This window comes from Chenopodium quinoa, unplaced genomic scaffold (assembly GCF_001683475.1).
Source record: "Chenopodium quinoa cultivar QQ74 unplaced genomic scaffold, ASM168347v1, whole genome shotgun sequence".
In the NCBI taxonomy this organism is placed as follows: domain Eukaryota; kingdom Viridiplantae; phylum Streptophyta; class Magnoliopsida; order Caryophyllales; family Amaranthaceae; genus Chenopodium; species Chenopodium quinoa.
The window spans coordinates 742,704-748,703 of NW_018742987.1; the positions used below are offsets into that span (position 1 = coordinate 742,704).

General features: G+C 37.0%; 1 pseudogene; it reads right to left on the bottom strand.

Moving 5' to 3' along the window:
• Positions 1 to 4,451: 4,451 nt before the first annotated feature.
• Positions 4,452 to 5,796, bottom strand: LOC110729575 (annotated as a pseudogene).
• Positions 5,797 to 6,000: the final 204 nt, after the last annotated feature.

Consider the following 6,000-nt stretch of genomic DNA (forward strand, 5'->3'; position numbering starts at 1 on the left):
CCATGGTAAATATTTCGGTAATTATTATTTCTGGGGGTTAAAAAATCAAAACATTTCAAAATTGAAGGCTAATATCCACGCTTTTAGAGAAATTTTTAAGGTTTCGGAGCACGGTATAGGAAAGTATAAATATTTTAGGGGATACATCTCGGAGTCATATAATTCCGTTTGTAACCATATATGATCATTATATGTTGTCATAAATATTCGTAGTAGGCTTGAGTTAATAAAATTCGTGCAAGTTGTAAACCGGTAATTAAATTGGTCGTTTAAAGGCAAATGGGATGGTACCACCAACCCCAATTGGACTCCTGGAGGGTATCATGGGCCATGATAAATATTTCGGCAATTTTATTTCCTTGCGAAAAAAAGTCAAAAAATTCCAAAATTAAGACTAATTTCCACGCTTTTTGATAAATTTTGGAGGTTTCAGGCCCGGTGTCGAAAAGTCTTAAAATTTTAGGGGATATATCTCGGGGTCATATAACGCCGTTTGAAACCATATATGATCATTATTTGTTGTCATAAATGTTTGTGATAGGCTTGAGTTAATGAAATCGGTACAAATTGTAAACCGGTAAATTGGTCGTTTAAAGGCAAATTGGATGGTTCCACCCACCCATTTGGACTTCAGAAGAGTATTAGGGACCATGGTAAACATTTCGGCAATTTTTGTTTCTGGGCGTTAAAAAATAAAAAAAAATTCAAAATTGAAGGCTAATATCCACGTTTTTTGAGAAATTTTGAAGGTTTCGGGGCCCGGTATAGAAAAGTATTAATATTATAGAGGATACATCTCGGGGTCATATAATGTCGTTTGGAACAAAATATGATCATTATATGTTGTCATAAATGTTCGTAGTAGGCTTGAAATATTGAAATATGTGCAAGTTGTAAACCGATAATTAAATTGGTCGTTTAAAAGGAAAATTGGTTGGTACCACCAACCCAATTGGACTCTCGAAGGGTATTAGGGGACATGGTAAATATTTCGTCAATTTTTATTTCTTAGCGAAAAAAAGTCAAAAAATTCCAAAATTGAAGACTAATATCCACACTTTTTGAGAAATTTTGGAGGTTTCAGGGCCTGGTGTCGAAAAGTCTTTAAATTTTAGGGGATACATCTCGGGGTCATATAACGCTGTTTGGAACTATATATGATCATTATTTGTTTACATAAATGTTCGTGGTAAGTTTGAGTTAATTTAATCGGTGCAAGTTGTGAACTGGTAAATTGGTCGTTTAAAGGCAAATTGGATGGTTCCACCTACTCATTTGGATTCTTGAAGGGTATTAGGGACAATGGTAAACATTCAATAATTTTTATTTTCGCGCGTTAAAAAATCAAAAAAATTCAAAATTTAAGGCTAATATCTACATTTTTAGAGAAATTTTGAAGGTTTCGGGCCCGGTATAGAACAATATTAATATTTTATGGAATACATCTCGGGTCATATAATTCCGTTTGGAACCATATATTATCATTATATGTTGTCATAAATGTTCGTAGTAAGCTTGAGTTAATAAATCCGTACAGGTTGTAAACCGGTAATTAAATTGGACGTTTAAAGGCAAATTGATTGGATGGTACCACCATCCCAATTGGACACCCGGAGGTTATTAGGACACCCGGCAATTTTTATTTCCTACCGAAAAAAAGTCCAAAATTTTGGAGGTTTCGGGGCACGGTGTCGAAAAGTCTTGAAATTCTTAGGGATATATTTCGGGGTCATATAATGTTGTTGGAATCATAAATGATCATTAAGTGTTGTCATAAATGTTCGTGATAGGCTTGAGTGGTGCAAGTTGTGAACCGGTAAATTGGTCGTTTAAAGGCAAATTGGTTGGTTCCACCCACCTAATTGGACTCACGAAGGATATTAGGGACCTTGGTAAACATTTCGACAATTTTATTTCCCTGCAAAAAAAAAGTCAAAAATTTTAAAAATTGAAGACTATATCCACGCTTTTTGAGAATTTTTGGAGTCTTTGGGCTGGTGTTGAAAAGTCTTTAAATTCTTGAGAATACATCTCGGAGTCATATAATGTCGTTTGGAACCATCTATGATCATTATTTGTTGTCATAAATATTCATCGTGGACTTGAATTAATGAAATCGGTGTAAGTTGTAAACCGGTAAATTGGTCATGTAAAGGCAAATTGGATGGTTACACCCACCCAACTGGACTCCCGGTGGATATTTGGAAGTATGGTAAACATTTCTGCAATTTTTATATCCGGGCAAAAAAAAAGTCAAAAATTCCAAAATTGAAGGCTAATATCCACGGTTTTTGAGAAATTTTGAATGGTTTGGTACCCGGTGTCGAAAAACATTGAGATTTTAGGGGATACATCTCAGGGTCATATAATGCCGTTTGGTTCCATATATGATCATTATAGGTTGTCATAAATGTTCGTGGCAAGCTTGAGTTAATGAAGTCGATGCAAGTTGTAACCCATTAAATTGGTCGTTTAAAGACTTATCGGATGGTTCCACCGAGCCAATTGGACTTCCAATGGGTATTAGAAACCATGGTAATCATTTCGGCAATTTTTATTTTTGGGTGAAAAAAAAGTCATAAAAAATCCAAAATTAAAGGCTAATATCCACGTTTTTTGAGAAATTTTGGAGGTTTTAAACTACAACTAAGTAACATAAGGGTAAAGAAATGTTCTTGCTATACATCAAGAGCTATGCAAGACGCATTTTCTCACAACAATGCCCAAGTTCTTGCTATATACATTAAGGGTAATGAAAGGCGTAATTGGTCATAACACTCCCCATAGGGGTAATCCATGAATGTATCTCACAAATATCAAGCAAAAGAGCCTATTTTCAAATATTTTTGATTGTTGTGATACTTGGCTATGCAACGGACGATACTGCAGAATTCGGATACTCAGAATACCCCTTGTAGCTCAGAAATGGTAACTTGACAGTGAGAACTATACAATTCATCAATATAAACCAAAATTGTACTAGTCTAACACAGGTCCAACAGAGTTCGGAGTATGTACTTTTAGAGTTGGCACCTGTGTTTGGTCCATCTATATTACTAACCCCAGCATGTTTATAACCCTAAGCAGATTCTCAAGGCATCCACTGGTGCAAAGCAGGATGCTTCTTCAATGGTTTGACAAATAGTTACTGATGCAACAATGCCAATTACAAGGAGGAATGAATCGACAGCTGCATCACCTCATACAGTGACATAGCTAACCCATCTCACAAACAGATAAATAGCCCCCTGCAAAACATAATCTTCTAACACAGGGAAATCTACAAATCTTCTATAAGTATGATCTCAAGACATATTCTGACAATTATTGTTGGCATACGCGATTCACAATTATCAGTTGACTTTGGTGAAAATGCCTGCCAATGTGATAACCGTGAGAATGCTCCAATATATGACTGTCAGGAGAAGTACAACCCATGGTAAATAAATGTCTAAGGCAACCAAACAAACAAGACGGGATACACAAATTCCAGCTTAATCACAATTTACACGAATAAACAGATCATACAATGCAAGAAAATCCATGTATGGAACCTGACAAAAATGGACTTGAGATGACATTAGTACTGAAGAGTAAAGATAGCAAATTGGATATACCAAATATGGGGGCTTGAGATGCAATTATGAAAAATCAAACAGAAAAGATTGGGAAAAGTAAAAAGGATAAAATTCCCCAGCACTAACATAGTATATGAGCAAGCTTAAATATGATAAATGTTAAGACATAGACTTTAAAAGAAGGGCAGTTGAGATATGGGTCAGACGAAATTGGAAGATTATAGGCCTAATATGTGCAGAATAAAAAGCCATCCTTTCCCAGGAATCATAGCAGATTAGCAGGAAAGCCGCTTGCAATATAAGAAGCTACTTAGCCTTGGCCTCCTACCAAGCAAGCAAGGATTGTGGTGACATAAAAGCAGAAACTTCAAAAGAATCTACATACCCAACAACAAGGCAGAACCTCAACACACTGTCCAATCAACAAAGAATGTACGCACTTTGATCAACCATACAACAATATAAGCAAGTGCTTCAATCTAAAGATGACGAGAATAAATCGACAAACCCCTAAAACAAGCTTATTTCAAAGCATTAACTTACTCTACCAACAAAAGATACACCCAACTTTCTCTTTATTTCTTCTGCTTCATGCCATCCATGTGCTCCTTTAACTATACCATTATACAGTTATACCTACTGCCGTTACTACTTGCTTCCCACCTTTCTCATCACAGAAATCCTTGTTCTTAAGCTCTATACAGTGCGATTTACATCCAAAAGAACAATCCTTTGGACTTTGGTGAGTTAATTCAGCTCATTCTACTAAATATTAAAGCACAGAATAATTACCACCACCCTATTTCAAACAAGAACGTATACTACTTCAAAAATCTACTTAAAGCAGGAGGATCAGGAACACAGGAAAACAAATAGTACAAGAAAGTTAATACTTGTATACATAGATCATACATATAACAATGTATATGGTTTCGAAACACAAAGATGCCAATGCTTCAACATAACCAACATGGTAACGAAACAAGCGAATTGACAGCCATGTAAAAACAAGAAAACAAAACTCACATTAATAAGCAAACAAACAGTTTCGACCTAAAGGAAGTGATCTGCAAGAATAGGTTTCCTTAAAATCAGATTTCCTAGAAGAGGTAAAAAGAGAAGCATAAACTTTCTTATCAGCATTAGGGGGTGCAATATCAACAGCCTTGAATCTCTTAGCTGAACCATTTTTAGTAGCAGCAGCACCAGCAACAGCATTAGGAAGCTTGGCATTGACCTCGGCCTTCGAATTAACAACATCAATCCCATGCTTCTTCCCACTCAATCGAACATCATCACTAGTTACAACATTAACACCCTCATCACCTCCCCCGGAAACATCAACCGAGTTTAATTGTTTCGATTTTGACTTCTTAACCTTACTCGCCGCCTTCTTCTCCCTCTCCTTATCCTTCATCTCAATCATCTTCTTCCTAAGAACATCAACCTCCTCATCAGTCCCATTAATAACAATCTTATCGTCTACCTCGAATTCCTCATGACATACAATACAAACAGAAGATTTAATCTCTTTGAGTGCCTTTGCACTAATAACATGACCACACTTACTCAAAGCATAAAATCTGTAATTCCCATTGAATTCAAACCCAGAAATTGGGCACTGAAAACGTGATCCTTCTACTTTATCACCTTCAACAGAAGACAATTGAATTGGAATCAAATCCTTCAAACCCTTAATATACAACGAAAAGGGTTTCGGCAAACTCTTAGCTAGCAACCCCTGAACAAGAGCTTCCTTGTTGAATACGTTACCGAGGCGGTCGATAACACACGGCGGCTTCAATGGCTCGAAGGAAAGCGCGCAAGTTGTCCACTTCGAAAGCCGCTTCTCGTTAGGGTCCACTTTTTCCGGCTTCTTCTCGGCGTACATCTTCAAGTAGCAATCTCTTGATTCTGCGCAAGTTGAGCCGCCATCTCCGCCGCCGCCAAGGAGCTTAAAGTGGAGATTAATGGTGGAGTTTGCGGCGATGCCGGAAGAGCTAATGGTGGAGGATTCGTCGAGCTTTTTGCCATTGACAGACAAGAATCTGAGCTCAGAGGAAGAAGATGATGATGTTGATGATGAATTGGAGAATGGAAGAGATTTTTTGAGATCAGCCCATGTTTGATTGGGATTTAGGGTTAGGGCACGAATTGGGAATTGGAGATCGGGTGATCGGATGAAAACCTGCAATTGTTGGAGTTTGCTGCATTACATTTGATGATTTGATTGCCGAAATTGGGAAATTTCAACTCCAATTAAGATGAAAAAACCCTAATTGGAAAGATACAGATGAGAGAGAATTGAAGCGACCCAGAAAGTTTTGAGTTACGAAGACGATAAGATGGTCCAGTTTTGATATTTTCGGTTTTACCCCGTATTATTATTGTGGAAGAACCGAAGGAGAGAGGCGGTTATTAT